The sequence below is a fragment of the Gigantopelta aegis genome, unplaced genomic scaffold (assembly GCF_016097555.1).
Source record: "Gigantopelta aegis isolate Gae_Host unplaced genomic scaffold, Gae_host_genome ctg2370_pilon_pilon:::debris, whole genome shotgun sequence".
NCBI lineage: Eukaryota > Metazoa > Mollusca > Gastropoda > Neomphalida > Peltospiridae > Gigantopelta > Gigantopelta aegis.
In genome coordinates, this window is record NW_024532908.1 from 55,848 (window position 1) to 75,675 (window position 19,828).

At 32.9% G+C, this 19,828-nt stretch overlaps 1 pseudogene; it reads left to right on the forward strand.

The window, feature by feature from the left end:
- The first annotated feature begins 8,796 nt into the window (after nt 1-8,796).
- LOC121391418 lies at nt 8,797-14,765 on the forward strand (annotated as a pseudogene).
- Nucleotides 14,766-19,828: the final 5,063 nt, after the last annotated feature.

A 19,828-nucleotide genomic window follows, 5' to 3' on the forward strand; every position in this document is an offset into this window, starting at 1 on the left:
TACTTTTAATTGCAATATCTAATGATACCTTAAAAAGGGCCTTTGCAACACCTGATGCACATTTGTCAGGGAGTGGGATAGCCTCAACAAACTTGGTAAAATAGTCGCTTAGGGTTAATATATATCGTTTCCTTGCCTGAAGTTGGTCTTATTGGCCAATGAAACCGATACCAACATGATACCAGGGAGCTTTCACAGGAACAGGATGTAACTCTGGTGTTTGAGTCATCACTTTACGATTTACTCGTTGACAGACATCACATGAAGATATCTAGAAACAAAATGAAATGCCCTTAAATGACTAGAGGTTTTGATGACACATACTTTCACATTTCTCACAAGATCATTTAAATAGCTACTTTATAGTTATATAACATTACCATTTTCTTTACGTCTTTGACTATTCCAGTCCACATAAATCGCTCCGTAATCCTACCAATAGTTTTTTTTCCCCCATATGACCAGCAGTTGCATCAATGTGACATGCTTTAAGTATTTTCAACTGTTCTTCTCTTGTTCTTATGAATCGAAGCTCAACTATCTTTAAAAATAAATATTGTAAATCAACAAAAGACTTCACTTTCATCATTACCTTTCCTTTTTTCTTCTTCTTGAAAAAACATCACTCCATCCCGTATAATAAACATCCCAGCTTTCTTTCTAATAGCTCTCTTGCGAGCATCACTACATCCATTGGGATATTGAAACTGAGTTAAGTAGAGAAATGCACTATCAACTAAATCAATATCTTCAACTATATAATCTTCCATTACTTATAACAGCCCGCGTGATAGAACGTGTGAATACACGGATCTATTTTGGCAATGGGGGTCCGGTTTTGGCATTACCAAATTAGACCGGGGTCCACATTTTTCCCCGGTCCAATTTTTGCGTGACATCACCTTGGCCTGAGTTGGTAAAAAAGGAATGACACAAGCTTCCCCGTACTCAGACTACTTCTATAGGTTAGATGGCAAAATGATGTAAACATACTTATTTGCTTTGATTGTTGTTCTAATGAACCCTCTTGTAAATATGCAGTCACTGATACAATGATAGAAGATTATCTATAGTATTCACATATATGAATAACATACTGATCTGATTTGTCACGTCTAAAGTTTGGATAACTTTTAAGGTAAATTCCTTGCCCCATTTTTGTTCAGTACAAAATATATCATCCTTATCTATTACTGGTTCAGATGTAAATGATGGAAGTAGTATGTCATTGTCCTCTAAATCTTCTACTAAATATCAATCACAACATAGAATTTATAGAACAGTATGCTTATGATCCATTATATAATTAACTTCATTGTCTCCATCCCAGCCTAAAGTTAACAAAGATTGAAATTATAATCACTCAGTATTTATGTAATTTATTATGTACCTGAGTTGACATAAGTTTTGATGGTTTCTATATAATCTGGTGGAACATTTTCCATATGCACTTCTGCTACTGAACAGCTAGATATTAACAGACAATGTATTAATGTATAATGAGTGTACTCATTTCATGAACAACATACCTTATTTTAAGGATCCATTTCTTGTAAGTTGTCAACTATTTTTATAAATAATGTCAACATGTAATAAACAGTCTCTACCTCAAAATCATCCTCATCATATGGTATTCTGAGATAACTTGCCACATACTGTTAAGTTTAATTGACTAATGTAAATGTTAAATCTTACCTATGCTTTTCACATACCTTACATATATATATACATTTCTGTAGATGTCAGGGCATGTTGTCCTTATGATTAAATATGTTAGTGTATCCCATTTTTAATTAAACTTTTTACCAACCTTCACCACATTAATTTTCCAATTGTTATATCTTCTTGCTTCCTTCATTACTGTTGTCCTCCATGTAGCAACTGCTTTCCTGTAAGTTATCTCATTCACGTGCAGTATCACATGTAAATATACCTGAAAGTATGAATAAGTTCATTAGCCTTATCACTTATCTTATCACAAATAGTATATACTAATATATCCTTATTCTCATGTTAACTGAACTGTAATAGATAAAGTGATAATAGTGAAGGTGTTTTATTAGTTTTTTACTCACTAATACTATATCCTCTTCCAAAATAGGACAAATTATCAGGAATATCTCTCCATCGTTGGTCTCCAGTAGATCTCTGTTGTATATAATACATGCTCAAGACTTCTTCATTATAACTTACTTTCATGTAAAAACATGGATTCACTCTGTCAAATTCGGACATGGATTTTTTTGTCATGCAAATTTGTAAGTCTACACTGTTTATGACTTCAACATAGCCCAAATCCTTACAATAGAGTATCGTTCAAACATGACATATTTGATTGTTTCAATTACTGACTGTATAATAGGTTTCAAATTTGTTGTTACTAATTGTCTTCAACAAATTTATAAAAAAGTATACTGTCTACATTTATTTGAGTGTATCATTAATGATTACACATTTGAGATGGACTGTACCTTAGATGAGATATATTTTTCACTGTTTGTCAAGTCTTTTATATCTTTTAAGTTAAGCTTTTCATTATCCAATGATAACACAGTAAAAGTATCATCAATGGATGAAATGTTTTTAAATGCCAAATCATTGCTCTTATTTAATGGCATTTTTGTGGACATTAATGGCTGACATTTCTGATTGCATTGTTTCACTTGTCTCTGTTTTGGTATTAACTACTAAATAGAATGAACTAGAATGGAATGTTTGTGTTTAAGAACTCACAATTAGAGTTAAAGTGTACTGGTGGAAATTCATTATCATTGCTGCTGCTTTCAGACATAGTGGACAAGGCTGGTTATCAATAAGAAAAGACTTATCTAAGCATTTTATGTGAATCACTAACTTTCTTGCTTTTGAAGAGTATTTAGCTCCAACAAGATCATGTTTGAGCTATTTGAGCTTCACTCTATGATTTACGTAACCTGCTTGTACAAGTACACATTTTTATACTTACTTCTTTAAAATTTAGTTTTCTCTTCTCAATGAAACACTTTGCTGCCTGTAAATGTAAATGAACAGTATGCAAGGGAATGATGTCTTACCATGCAGACAAATACCCCACAATCGCAGGCATTACTCTGTTGTTGGACTGTTGCACATCTGTGTGTATATAAGTACCATAAAAGTACATTTGCGGATGTGTAATGTACTTTGGAATCACAGTATCTCCAATTACTAACGGATAGTTTAAACTTTGACAATCTACACAAATATAGCCTATGTTTTTTTAAATGTTATCTTATGTAATAATTTCTTACCATATGGAATTTATTAAATGAGGCCGACTATTATGATATGAATCAACTTCATATATGACCTTATCATTTACATAATTGACCTATGTAATGTATCCCAAACATATATTGTGTTGATTAAGGCACTGACGATGAGAATCCAATGTTGTGGACAATGAATAGGAAATATGATCATGTCTTTCTCTAACAGATTTTTGCCCTATAATTTATTACTTTTTCATACTTTGTTAAAATTGTAAAAGCCTTACATATTTTATAACACCACTAAAGCCTCTTGCTCTTAATAACAGAAGGAATGTGGAGTCGACGATGGCTATGTTTCTCTAGTTTTAACAATTTCTGTGACGTGCATGTAAAATGATTTGACTTACATCTTTTGCTAACAATATTAAGTAATTCATTATCACCTACACAAGTATATACTATTATATATACTGATATATATATATATATATATATATTTATACATAATATATACACTGTTTACTTCTGCAGTTAGCCACACTCCTGGCTGTATAGTATTGTATGGTGCTTAATCTCTTTCCAGTCCTTTATTCAAATATATAGAATAAATTCTTTGCTAGCAATGCACTTACTATTTTTTTAGTACATTTCCTCATATTGCTGGCTTTTGAGACTTTGAATGTGAATGATAATATGATATTTGAGTGTGTCAGGTTAGTAAAAATACTATCGTCAGTTGTTTTGATGTGGGTGTGCCTTTCCCACCCAGCAATAAGGCCATTTGTTCATTTTTTAGTACATTTCTTCTTATTGCTGGCTTTTGAGACTATGAATGTGAACGACAATATGATATTCAAGTGTGTCAAGTTAGTACAAATAGAATTGTCAGTTGTTTTGATATGGGTGTGTCTTTCCTATCCAGCAATAAGGCCATTTGTTTATTTTTTAGTACATTTCCTCTTATTGCTGGCTTTTGAGACTTTGAATATGAACAACGATATGATATTCAAGTGTGTCAAGTTAGTAGTACAAATACAATCGTCAGTTGTTTTGATATGGGTGTGTCTTTCCCACCCAGCAATTTGGCCATTTGTTCATTTTAGTACATTTCCTCTTATTGCTGGCTATTGAGTCCATTTTTTGTGAACCGTTGTAATGATGTATATTAAGAAGTCACATTGAATGATGTTGTCACCTTGTATATTACAAGCCATTATGATTTTATATTTGCACATAAGAATGTGAAGCTTGTCACTGTTTTTAACTACTGTTTTTAACTCAGTAATAAAATTCATGTAAATGTTTATAATAACCTAATATTTTTTAAATTTGTATGCAAAATAATCTAGTGTAAGAAATTAAGGACAAACGTTCCTGGAGACCAGTAAGTGCAGTGCTAGTTTCTTGATTATTGTTTATACTAACAAGGTTATGCTAAAAATTTTGTTTTTAGAAAATATGAAAAGTGATTTTTTAAAAAATTAGTAAACAAACTGTTTAGAAAGGATTTAATTAGCTATCATTTATAATATATTAACTAAATCGATGGAATGTTCTGTCCTACACACAATGTTGTTGTAAGTTTTCCGTATCTGCAGCTCCACCCTGTATACAATGTTGTTGTACGTATACAGCAACTGCAGCTCCACCCTATCAAAAATACTTGAAACCACAAAATTAATATTTAATAAGGCGTGGTTTTCTAGTACCTGAGGAATGTGCTGCTAACTTCAATAGAGTTTATGGAGTTGACGAGAGAAGCTGAAGATTTAGAACACACAGCTATTGACCATATCGCGACTCAGACATTAGGACTGAAAAGAGGGAACATTGTTATGGCGTACATGTAAATCATTACCTAGTGGTATGTTAAGACCTCATGTTGTACAAAGTACGAAAACTTGTTCTATTTTTATGGGTGGTGGGTATACTGGTAATACTGAGCTAACACGTTCTGTATTCAAATATGATTACTATTCGGATGTGTGGTCTACCCTTCCCATTACTCCTTGCCATTCATTTGGTCTAGCCATTATCAACGATTTAGTAGCTGTTATTGGTGGTATAAACATCATTACTGCTCAGCCATCAAAGACCTGTTTAGCTTTGTCGAGGATGTGGGATCCAAAGGAAAATGGTGCTCACTTTTGCCTCCAATGCAGAGTAATCGATCATGTTGCTCAGCAGTAGTTATTAGTAGGTATTAGTGGTTGTAGGAGGTGTATATGAACTAGAAAACTCTATTTACCAAGACACTGTGGAAATTTTGGACATAGAAGAACAACATTGGTATTTGCACCTAATTTTCCTAAACCCGTGACCTTCATGAGTTCATGTGCTTCTGAGGATCGTGTCTTTCTGACTGGTGGTCTGACAACAATGGAGCTGTTTCAGATGTCTTTTCTGGTTCCATTAATAGACTTATTGAAGCAGCCAAAAGTGGTACACAGGACACTTCAGTATGGGAAGTCATCACTCAGACTCCTTTTGGTCGTTCTGGATGTGGTATAATTCATGGAACACTGGTTGTGTTGGAGGAATGAATGTGATGATACAACAAGTAAGAAAAATGTACAGAGTGAAATTTTGCATGGAACAGTGACTCAAAGACTTGGATTAAACTAGGAGATATGCCAGCTAAACGATCTTCATTAAGTGTTTTAGTTACTGGGCCCTCTAGAGTCATGATTTTTTGGAGGCTATAATAATCCTCTTAATTGGACCAATTCACTTTTGAGTGATGTTATAGAAGTTGTCAATATTTAATAGTTGAATAAAAAATTTTGTTTTATATAATTATTAATATTTATATTTCTTTTCAGGATTAACAATTAATATATCAATTGATAATGATAAACAAATCAATTTAATTCTCAATATAAAAAATAACTAGTGTTAACAAATCTATGATGGTGTCTCAAATGCTTCTTTTACTCTCTGCCAAGTAGTCATGCCCTAAATAAAGAGATCCTTAAGATTTGTACTAACAATAGTTCTTAATATAACTTAATCACTTATTTTCTCTTGTTCATTAATCTAGATACTTCTATAAGTACTAACTACATTATAGATACCTTCTCTTATTTAGAACAACTGGCTACATACCAACACTTACCTTCTTGTGCATATGTAGTTGTAACTGTACATAGTTGATCAACATACTACGGAAATCCCCTGATTTCTGTTGATTAAATGTCTGAATTTCATGAAGAGCTTCCTGAGTGAACTCACTACAAAAAGAATCAAAATATAATATCATATTTATCCAATAGTTATCCTTGAGTGCTTCAGTACTTTGTCATATAATCTTATTGTCTTATGTTGTGAATACACTCAAGTAGGAAGCCAAGCCTATAAACCACTAATGTGCTTGAATATGGTAGCAATATGAATGTCAAAAATACACTAATTCTTACTCAAACTCTTTTGAGTATGATGTAAGTTATCTTCAGCTTCTTTGAGTTCTCTCTCTGCTGTTGCTAACTGAGCTTCATAGCTAGTGTCTTCTCCTCGAATACGAGCTGATATATTCTTAAAGGAGAATTTCTTACCACCACTACCACCGTCCTCTGGATTCTGAAAGAAGAGAGATCAAGTGTATATATGTTACAAAAAGTGTACATCTTTTTTAAGAGCATCTCTAGTTTCAGCTTTACTGGATACAATTTCTCATTTTTCTCGAGTTGTTTTTGTAACAATTCTTGTCTTCGAACAACAGTTCTTGACAGAAAAGAGAATACATTTAAAAGCAAAAATGTTTTTGTCTGTTATATGTATTATACCTTAGACTATCACAGAAACCAATATATTCTTTTGTTGGAAGAAAAAAGCGAGTCTCTTCCTCAGTAAAGTAGTTGTCCACCGAATCAGCATAACTAGAAAGACAAGGTATGAGTCACAGTATAAACATAATAGAATAAATAAGAATAGCTTGAAATAATGATTAATGATTATCAATTACATCTGCTAAATTTTAGACTGGAGTACTGATTTAAAAGCCATACATACAAATCTAATTAAAAATGATATAACAATTTGCTAAGACATTATTAGTATATTATTAGGATATTATTAGGATATCATTAAATATACAATCTTGTGTTTAAATTTATGCCACAAGACTGTTCTCACCTGTCAAGACAACCAGAGGCAATTTGCAAACCAGTTTTCCAAGATACCTTCAGTGATACTGAGTTCACTAGTGAAAAAAACATAAATTGTGTCCACTACAACCTCTTCTTACTTGAACACTCTGCCATAGTTACCATGTACTTTATATGTAGCTTTCATGCTGGCATTCATTCTCTAAATGAGAGAATATGTATCCTTTATTTGTCTACCATCTGTCTGTCAGTTAGTGTTCCATCCGTCTTTCTATCCATCTTTCCATCCGTACTTCTCTAATATCCAATATAGCTTTCAGAATGGATTCCAAATCATTAGCATATTCTTTTACTTCCTGGAAACGACTACACATGTTACATAACACATCCACAATTTGTATAAAATAAACAAGAAATTATACCTATCAGGAACACGTCTTGATAACTGTAACGATAATGACTGGAACATAGATGATTCCCCTAAGTCAGAAAACTATTAATTACTGATATAGAATACTGTGACTATATTACCTTTCCTGAGTATCCACTCTGTATGAGACGTTCTTTCCAGGAAATCTACAAAAACAAGGTAGTTCCTTTAATGTCAATAATTAACTTACACTCTGTAAAAACTCATGAAACAATAATTTTAGAAAGTACAGGATGCCTAGAAAGTCTAACTAGAAAGATCTATGCAAGGAGAGTGGGAGAAGAGAGAGAGGGGGAGACAAAAGAGGAAAGGAGGAGAAAGTAACGTATAATTAGTGGTATACAGTTTATACCTCTAATGCATGTTGTCGTTGCAAAAGAAAATTAATATCTTCTCCAATAAAAGTGATTTTGCTTAACAAACCACTGCTTCCTTTGATCTGGTAAACAACAAAATGACACACACAAACACTTTACAAAACAACTTACGTCCTTTTTCGGGTAAAGGAGGTACCACAATCTAATATCAAAAAATGGAATACTTATGTCGATAACATTCACTTACATGAGGATAAATAGCCTGGAGGAAGTTGTGTAGGTTTTCAAACTCACTATATCGTCTCCATGATTCATAGCGAGGTCTTCCACTCCCACTAACTTTCTTCTCCATCTTCTGATATTTTAGCTAAACTATAGAAAGAGTATTGTAATCAATGACTATTTAGCTGATGCAGTCACAGGAAAACTTTATGTGATCACATGACCCTATAGCTTACATAGCCACTATTTTGTAGGCATAATATTCCTCTTTAAAAACCCGTTCCTGTCTTTTTCTCGTAGCACTTAATGGAGATATGACAAACTTATAATCTGATACTTCTCGACGTAGTGGTGGACGTCTACATCATCTACTTCTTTAGTGGCCATCTTCTCAGCTGGGGGAGTGGTGGCTTCTTAAAAATTTATATCGATCACCGAATATTTTTAAGAGTTCTTCTCAGCAAACCCTCGTGGAAAATGAATCTCTAACTAATATGACTGAACGATACAGCTTTAGTTTAACAACATTTAGTAAGTATTTCTCATAAATTACTTAAACAAGTAGTAAATTTATTTATATAAAGACAGTTTGTAAAAATAGAATCTGGTTTTTGTGGGTGTGTGTCTTATCTGACCACACCTATTTTACTAACAGTCTATTTCTAGTCCTTCTGGAAAGCTAGTTCAAATTGAGTATGCATTACAAGCAGTGGCAGCTGGGGCTCCGTCGGTTGGAATCAAAGGTATGCTATGTGGTTAATTGGCCGTTAAATATTCAAATATCATGCTGTGTGTACTATACACTGTTATTTCTTCCTCCTGGTACATGTAGTGTGCCAGGGAGTCCAAAGATGTTTTGGACCATGCGTTATCTATCTATCTATATACATATATGCATGTATATGTGTTTTCATTGTTTATTGTATTGTTGTATGTGACTTTTGAGAGTGCTGAATTAAAATCTCATACAGTAAACTGCTGACGTACATAGCAACCAGTCTAATGATATATTACTTTACCACGAGTGCTTTGAATTGGGTGGCTGACTGATGAAGTTTCTGAACTTTATTACTTAAGAAAACATTCATTGGACAGTTCCATAGCTTCTGTTAACTCTCTAGTCTTCAAACACTAACAATAATTTAGCCCCTTATAGGAGCATTATATATTTTTAGGACAATTTTAATAATGTATTCCTGGTTAATATTAACCCATTGACTCCTTAAGCATACTATGTAGATTGAAATATAGACTGTACAAAATAGTTGCTTCATTTCACACACTCTATTTAATGGAAGTGAATAGAGCTTGGGATAATAGAATACCATAATTAGTTCTAATTATTGCCTGAATTCTAATTAACCAGACGAAAAATTTTAAGCCTCTAATATTTTCACTGAACATATATTCAACTAATTACTTGTTAGAGGAATTGTTCTGTGGTATAAAGGATAAAAATAATAACACTGGATAACTGTTAACACAATATTTTTACAAAAACCAGATATTTATTAACTTGACTATTAAATCAGATACATTACAATGTTTCTATTACTGTCATTATATGCTGGACAATGCCTTTAATGTGGCATTCATTCAGAGTCCCGGTGACAGAATGCTTTAATAGACATTTAATACATTGAGGCTCCACAGTTCAGGGTCTCATGTTCAATATTAATTTCTTGTGTTTGATTTTTGGATTAAGTTGTTTAATTGTCAGGAGTATTCATGGAGAAATATTTCTGGAAAGGAACACCAGGCAGTGCTCCTTTTTCATTCACTGATTATCATAGTTTTCTCTCTTATACAAAATGAATTATATTCTATTAATATAATTACTTTTTTCTTGTCTTAGCTAAAAATGGTATTGTCATTGCTGTCGAAAAGAAGCAGAAATCTCCTCTTTACGAAAACAGTACAATTAACAAGGTTAGCGTGCATAAAAATTCATGGTATCCCTATAATAACATGTGGTACATTATCAGATTAGTACCGGTAGTAATAATATTGCTAAGTGATAATGTTTTAAGTAGAAACAGCTGTAGTCATGTAGAGACCATTTACTTTTGTCTTCTCTCTTCCACATTTTAAAATGTGCACTCCCGTCGGTTGTGTAGTTTTTGTACATTGGTATTAATATGTTAAGATTAGTAGTACTATTGGGTGTCTTTCTCTACTCAACTGGAATTACTACTACTTTGTAGATATTTGTTCCTTATCTGGTTCACATTCCAGACTTCACCTGTCTGTGTTTTTGTCCTTTCTCTCTCTCTCCACAGATTGAATCCATTAATGACCATGTAGGTGTGGGTTTACAGTGGAATGGGACCAGACTTTAGGTGATCATGTGATAGCCTTCAAATGTTTCAAATGTTAATCATGTGATCTCTATCTGTATGTTTTAGGTTGCTAGTTCGGAAAGCTAGAAAAATTGCTATCCAATATGAATATGATTTTCATGAAACTATTCCAGTGTCACAATTAGTACAGAAATTAGCAACTGTAATGCAGGAATATACCCAATCTGGGTAAGGGAGATGAAACATGTACATGATCACATCATAAACACTAGTTCTATTAATAATTACTTATAACTATTTATTAGATATGTTATAAAGGTAGTTATACTGAACTTTGTAAGGGTATTTTTTGCTAACAGAAATGATTCAGGATATTTGAGGTCATTCGTAATTCCAGTTAGTAGTCTACCAAACGTGACTTGAAATCATCTACCCTTTTACCATATATATCAAACACAGCTAAGGAAGCTTATTTTATGGTTACTGTGTGCTGTCATAAGAAATACCCGGTAGGATTTAGTAGAAAAGCATCATAAAAGTTTCAGAAGCCACATATAATAATGTTACTAACTACCAAGAATACACAAGCTGGTACTTACAGTGCTAGAACTAGTAAATATCTCGTAGTTTATACAAACTTGTTCAATGTCAATAACATTGTAATTGGTAACTGAAGTTGATATAAACTTGTGTTGCTTTGAAGATATTTTTTAATGTATTAATAATAAATGTTAAGTGATATCAATAATATAAAGTTATTAATAGTTAATTAAAGAAATGATATGTATAGTATAATGTGCCTGTATAGACAATATGGTTGTGTTATATCCGGAACATTTCATGCATTATTGATTTTCATGTTTGTTTGGAATTTCAATTGAAACCATTTAAGTGATACCAAAATATATTTTTAATACAAATTAGAAATATTCTGAGCATGAAGCCATGTGAATATTTCCAACTTATAGTTTGTGATTTTTTATACATTTTACAAAATAACAGGTCAAGCAATCATTTGTGCCACTATCATATGCAGTAATTTTCTGTAAATTGTCTACTTTATTGTATGTACGTAACAATAGAAGTTCACAAATAAAATAATGCACAGGGAATCAACCAGTGCTACGACAGTAGTGAGACTCACATTGTTAAATAATGTAAAATGACAGCATCTTTCCTCATTTAACATCTTCTGTGAACTCAACAATATTTAAAGCTCTAATGTTTTACTGGTACATCAAAACAACCAGGACAGTATTTATAATAATATATATATTAGTTAAAATATGACAATTATGTTGTTCTCTCTCTCTCTCTCTCTCTCTCTCTCTCTCTCTCTCTCTCTCTCTCTCTCTCTCTCTCTCTCTCTTCTCTCTCTCTCTCTCTCTCTCTCTCTCGCTCTCTCTCTCTCTCTCTCTCTCTCTCTCTCTCTCTAGTGGTGTACGTCCTTTGGTGTATCACTTTTGATAGCTGGATTTGATGAAGACAAGCCCTATTTGTACCAATGTGATCCTTCAGTTAGTGTGTCATAGTGATAATTATATAAAATGCTTATTCCATTCAAGGGAGCATATTTTGCTTGGAAAGCTATGCAATGGGTAAAAACTATATTAATGGAAAAACATTTCTAGAGAAAAGGTACCTATTTTAGTAAACCTATATGTTAATGCATGTTTCCTATTTCAAAGTTCTTTTGTTTATCTGTATGAGTAAGTCACTATTATATATATATTGTGTGTACTTGGATGATTTAACTTTTAATTATGTTGAGTCGTGATTCTTTAAAGGAAGGGTATTTTTCTATGCAAATCCCTGAAACTTGTATGTTTAAAATTGAAATTTCTCTCTTATTTAATTTAGGTATAATGAAGATCTGGAAATCGAGGATGCTGTCACACTGCAATACTAACTCTTAAGGTAACACACAACTCAATTGTTTATATACTCAAGTCATTGTTTGCATAATGCCCAGACACTTCCGTTATTGTAAAGACATGTTGGTACATATAAACAGGAAAAATACATCATGGACCATTCTTAATTTTTATGTTGACTTCCCAATGACTTGACTGTGAGGCATGCTTTTAAAACTAGACGTCCCTAATCTTTACTCATTCTGTAACAAAAGGTTTTGTTATAATTTTAACTTGCCCTAATCTACTCTAATTGTTTTAGTTTTTATAACATAAATAGTCTTATCTTCCTAATCTACTCTAGTTGTTGTTGAACAAGTTTTCAATGGTGAGAATGCATTAAAGGTGGACATCCCCTGTTTGTAGTTGTACAACAACATGATACTCTTGTTTTACAAATGTCTTTTAAGTTATTCACTTACCACAGCTATTATATGGTCTAGTGACCCTCCCTACACATGACTGGTATGATGTGTAATTGAAATATAAACTAATTAGTAATTTCTCAGTCCAAAGTTTTAATGTATGATTGTTGTGGCTAATAATGGTATTAATTAGTTCAAAAACTAAAGTGGGCGTGTGAGACCAGGGAGTCATTTTGTCTGGGAAAAGTATGTTATGTTTTGATAATTACAATATATGTCTGATGGTCTTAAAAAAACTCACATTTCTGTGGTGAAGAGTTCCCTTGTTTTGTACAAAAACCATTACATAGAAACTATATATTGGTATGCTAATTCATGGTGTCTGCTTCAATTTGTATCTCATGTTCTCATAATCAATGTAGCCACCCCGGTTATCTAGGTAATTGTATGATTAGTACACTCAATATGGGATCATGATCACATGATCAATGCAGATGATGACATAAGATCATATGATAGGGTTGGATTGAGTCAGCTAATGACAAGTATTTATATGATTTTCATGGGGTTTATGAATTTAATACTCTTGAGTGGGATGTCAATTATCATTGATGTTTAAACCACATCAAAACAAACAAATCAAGTCGTGCTTTTGCTTGTAGATGTCATCAACACAGGTACACCACAACAGGGACAACGGTTTCAGTTACTCGCCCTGTCTTGTAATCTTCATTACTATAAACACTGGTCTCACCGCAGAAATGCTTACTCTTTAAATTACATTAACAGGTTATCTGATATAACAATAGTTAGGGCTGTTCGAGCTCTGTCAGTACATGCACACATTTTTTTTTGAATGTCTAAGTTAAAGTAGACTTTGTTGGTTAAGAACTGCTGATTTTTGTTATGTGTAAGACATGATAACAATCAATATAAAAATATAAATTTGATACATGGATTATATAAAAAGTGAAATTAACAATAGAGTTTATTGTAGTTTGTTTGTTATTATTGATGTCATCAAATGTCAGAGTTAATAGTAGAACTGTTTAATATGTCAGATGTTGTCAGCTTGTGTGTACTGATAGTGTTAATATTTACTATATAATAACCTACAGACATGAGGAAACACAATATATCTGTACTGTGTGGTAAATTAAAGAAAGGAATATGGACATTTCACTTCCATTGATTTCACTAAAAGGCAACATGCTTCAGAAGAGGATTTAAAAGACATCCATTTGTTTTCAAATGTTCTGATGATTGTGGGAATGGTATCATTAATGTTATATTATACTTTTAATATTGCTATAGACCCCGTCCCAAACCTTCCTTAATCCTAAAAAGCTTGAGCATATGATACACAGTTAGTAATAAGCCACTCCCAATTAATTTGACACAGGTGGCATGTCATAGGATTTCCTTGATAAGCCCAGCGTACACACCCACCCTCCTTATTTTAATCATGCTAGCTATCCATAGTTAGCTTTATTATAATTGTATTATCATAAACTAACTTAGACTTTGACAGTTAACTTTTGACACTTATGTTCTCTTGTGTATTTCCATGGTCTATCAATTAAATCACATGGCAAATATAACAAGTCTGAATTTAAATAAGTGCTAAAACCAAGAATTTATACTTTTTATCTATAACAGATTGTTTCTTATATTCTGTTACTTTTTAGTAACAATTGTTATTGTTGTAATAGTATAGTTCAAGTGGAGAACACTCACTTTTAGTATACAACTCATTTTCTTTTAATAGGAAAGTTTTGATGGACAAATGACTGAAGACAATATAGAGATAGGTGCGGCTACTGCTGAAGGATTCCGTCATTTGGAGCCTAATGAAGTCAAGGATTATCTAGCTGCTATACAATAAACCTCAAAACTAAAATTAATAATATTACTAATAAAGATTTTAAAATCATACCTTTATAATAATAATAATGTTTTGTGATTAATATTAATTTAAAGAAATATGACTTAAAAACTGCAATATTTAATTATTTCTGGATAAAATTATGGTAGGCATGGAAAAATTGAGTAAAACAGTCTGAAGATATTTAAGACAAACAGACCCTACTTGTTGTAATAAGTCTTCCTCATACCAACTGCAAACTACTAGTCTTCTCCCATATATTGTTATAACATACAGAGATGGTTTATTCAATTACAAGTATACACTCATCATTCTAGCAATCTTTTTGATATACTTCCTGCAGCTGCTGGTAGCCTGAAACCATACAGATCAATTTTTAGTTATCAAAACATTTGTGTATTGCAAAGTTTCCATTATATGCTGTTTTATGTGTGGCCTATAGTTCAAGCAAACTTCTTATAAGAATATTTTATGAAACTAATCCTAGGATAACAATGCAAGTGTTGCCAGGTTAGACAAATATGCAACATTATATATATATAATTAATATAATTATATATATGTATATATATATATATATATATATATATATATATATATATATGGCCAAATACGAATCTTAGGTTTTTTTCGTATACGTAACAGCAAACAAAATAAATGTTTTGTTAGTGAATTGTAAAGTGTCGTGTTGAGTGAGTTTCCACTAGTAGTCAATGACTGTAAAACCAGGTCGAAGTCAAACGGATGGCCCATTACACAAGGACGGAAGTCGTTACAGGCTAGCTATATAAAGACGTGAGCTAGTAGACTGATACTAGAAAACAAAGATAAGAGTCTGGAAATAGCAACTTGTATTGCTTTTCATATTACCCGAAACATTCATAAAATATATACAATATATATTTTCCTCGCTCACTTTGAACTGCAAGCTGATTTCATATTTCACTGATACTGTAAGGCAGCATGGACCAACTTCAGCTCATCCTCGAGTTTTTCTGCTGAAACTTCATTCGTTAGTCACGATCCAAAGGTAGAGCGATTTTTAAATGGTGTTGAAAAGCCTCTGCTTTCACCTAGTAAAATGACCTCAAGTCCAGGACACATGTCCACTCCATCCTATTATAGTTCTCCTTCTTCATCAAGTGACTCTAAATGCAGCAACAAAACACTTGCAGAAGCTGAGCCTAAAAGAAAATCTGCAAAAATGATCCATGACCAAATCCCACCAAATGTACAGTTGCCTCAACGAAAAGGAGGAATGATCTCTGGCAATTTCTCTATGCATTGCTCTTAAAACCTGACCAATACTCACACCTTATAGAATGGACAGAAAATAGAGATCTATTTGAAATTTCGTTTGCTGAAGCCTGAAGCTATTGCAGTCTGGTGGGGGTATCACAAGAACAAGAAGAATATGAGTTACGATAAATTGAGCAGATCACTCCGATACTACTATAGCAAGAAAATCCTCCGTAAAATGAGTGGTGTGTGAAAGATATGTTTATCGTTTTTGTGTTGATCCTGAGCTAATGTACAAAGCATTAGGCAACTCAGAGAACAGACCGCAATTGAAACCGATGCCTAAAACAACTGTACCGACATCCATAGAGAATCAAAAAGCACCTGCTGAAATAAAAACGAAGGCAGCTTCCAAGACACCTCCTCATTATACATCTTTTGTGGCTGAAGAAGGAGACCACTTACAAAGACATCAGTGCAAATGGCTACCTGAGCACATCTCCTCGACTGCGACATTCTTGTCCTCTTCTGTACCTTCAAATACTAGTTTGCCAATATCAGGGTATTCATCACCAATCAGTGATCTCTCCTTTGATCTCTCCCCATCTATCCACATTGCTAGTATGCAATATGAACAGGACTATAGCTATAATTCTGAAACGAATTTGTTCTATCCCCCCCTGTAGCTCAAGATATTATACCAGTTACGACAATGCCACAGTCCGTGCCTCAGGCATTGTACCCATCTACTGGTTACACTTTGTCTGATATATCTCCCTTTGCTCACAGGCCTGTAAATCATAGTACGATTGGGAGCTATCCGTCTTTGCCATACCCAGACTACGAACCTTATAACAAGTCTTATATCATGCTCGTACTTCACAAGTAGTGAGAAATGGGGAATGTGGATTTCCTTATGCCTCCAACTTCTGTAGCTGTGGATAGTCAAATCTCTTCAATGTTCACATCTGAGATGAACCAGCTGGAACATCATTTAGTTGGGGTGAATTGTCAAGTAGCAATCCAGTACTACCTTATAACGACTCGTGGTCTGTTATAGGAACTAATGATTCTATCATAAGTAATGAATTTATTTGGGTAATTTAGTTATATCATACTATTTTTAATTTTCAGACACATCATCATTTTTATTATTAAATATTGCTACAATAATAGATATTGCCTTCAATAATAGATATTGCCTTCAATTATCTACACAATTAAGCTAGCGAGTGAGAAGTACATTACTGACCCTCAATATGGGAATGCATGTGGTATTATGCAGGTATGAATGACACGCTTGTCGCTAATGCAGAGTACAAGTACTATAATTACCTGTCGACATTCTGTTCACATACAGATCTAATGGAGTGTTATTGTTGGTGATTACCACTTGGCATCACTTCCTCAGAAGCCCTATGTAATACATTTACTGGTTTCACTCTATTTTACATTTTAATTAAACTGTCCATGTTGATTATCAAAGTGCATAGTTTTGTTGACCCACCTCTATTGGTGCGTTTTACACATCATCAAACAAAGCATCAACTCTCCCCTCTCTCTCTCTGGTAACTATAAGACATTATCTTTATTAATCCATTTTAATTACAAAACGGATGTAAATCCAACCATTTGTCAACATGCTAAGTAGAAAACATAGAGCTTAAAAGACTTTTGGTAACTATGAAGATAAACACACTAGTATAATAAATTCAGTGCTTTCTCAATCTTTACCTAGCTAGCAATAGCTTACTTCAGATCATGCAAATAAATTGTGAATACCTCAACTCTAAGGTTATTACGTCTTCAAAACCAAATATTTAGTTTCCAGTGAAAAAAATACTCTGTAAACGTTTGATCTACGATGGTGGCCATTTTTCTCTCGTGATGAAGAAATAATTCTACGCGTGCACGTAATTACATTTTGGTATAGCGCTAACTAATATTGGAGATTATAAAATGATAGAAGTCTGTGTTATATATTATTACAATGTAGCTAATCAGACATAATGAGTATGTATTACAGGATATGTGACCTGGACAGTCCCAGCATTTGAACTGAAGCATTATATATGCGTGTCAAAGCATCCAAGGATTGCACAGCTGTCAAACTTCCCACGTTTGTTTGCACTGTTTTTTCTTATTAAGCCTCAGGATGTTTCACCATTGGGGTCACACATTTACTAATAAATGTGTTTAGCTGTAGGAAGATGGGTAGAGGTGTATATATAAATTTTACATTGAGTAGGACAGTGTATGTTATCAGTAGAATTAATAGCCAAGCATAAACTTTGACCTTAGAACATACCTTGTAACCTAAATTTCATATGGGTATCTTCCATCAAATACAATAACTACAATTTGTTATTTATAAATACTAAGTAATGTTTATATTTCACAGCGTGGTCATATAGAGGATGATAATGTCTAGAGGTCCACCACCACACAGAGTTAGCAGGAAGTCTATCCATGCTTTGTTGTATTGTGTAAGAGGATTGCTCCATACCCCTCAATCTCAAAATAATCACCAGCAAAATATGAACTTTTATGTAATGTAACCAAATGATACAATGTAAAGGTCCACACAGGTGGTGGTTTGAGAATTACAGTGGAACAATGGAAATACTGAAGTACTAAAAGTGTATAGAGGATTTTAATTTAATCATAATTATGTCATTCTTTCCTCATTCCACTCTCCTTGCTCCAAAGTTTTAATATGTGGTTTCTGTTTGGCATAGTTCATCTCTTACAAGTCTGATGTACTGTTGTGATTAGTAATATATTTGCTGTGGTTTCTATCCCTTTGAAGAAATGTAGCATCATCAGTTTATAATGCTTACATTGGGGACTCCTTATTATCTTGTGAAATAATAGATAAAGTATATAGTTTCATGTTCAAGTTTTGTTTCTGTAACTTAATGAGATGATAAGCCTGTTTGTTATCTTGTATTTCCCCATTTATTTTACAAGCAAAAAAGTTAATGAAGAGCATGCAACAGTACTACTAGAGTATGAAATAATATTACAATGTAATCAGATCATATGTGATTTATGGACCTAAGACCGCAATAGGTGAACAAAATTATAATATGAACAAATAAAATTAGAATGACTGCATGGAAAGAGTATTCTGCAGTACAATGCATATGTAAGAAAATACATTTAGATTTAAGTCTGAAAACATATAAATTATATTTATATAATGACAAGTTTTGAGAGTGCAAAGGAAAAAGTAAGAGATGAATATATATAAATCTAACTAAGAGAGATGAAGAGAAGAGCAGGGATATCCGACAAGCTGTTAAGATGCTTTGAACAGATCCAAGAGGATAAAAGATTTATGTCAGATTTTTTTAAAGGAAAATACCATCTGCATACAACGTGAAAAAATATTTATGAGTTGAGGTATTGGGGAAAATGCAGGCAGAATCAAAGCATTGATGAGATCAAGAAAAGTAACACAAATTGATAAGATTAAATATTAAATCAAGCAGAGAGCTAATATCGAAGAGAGTACACCTCAATAGACCAACCTGGCCTGGTTTTTAAGGCCAAATTAACAATTATGTAAAATACATTATAGTTATTAAGACATTATTAACGACATGATAAAGATATTTAAAGGGGAAGTGAATGTAATGAAATGCCAAAGTCATACCAGCAGAAAATTAGTTATAGTAGGATGGCAGCATAAAAATGCTGAGAAATTCCTATGTGCATAGGTAGCTAACAGACCATATCACATATGAATAAAGAATAAAGAACTCTCAAACAGTAACAATTGAAATACAATAGTTAAAATACAACAGATTGATATGGGCCTC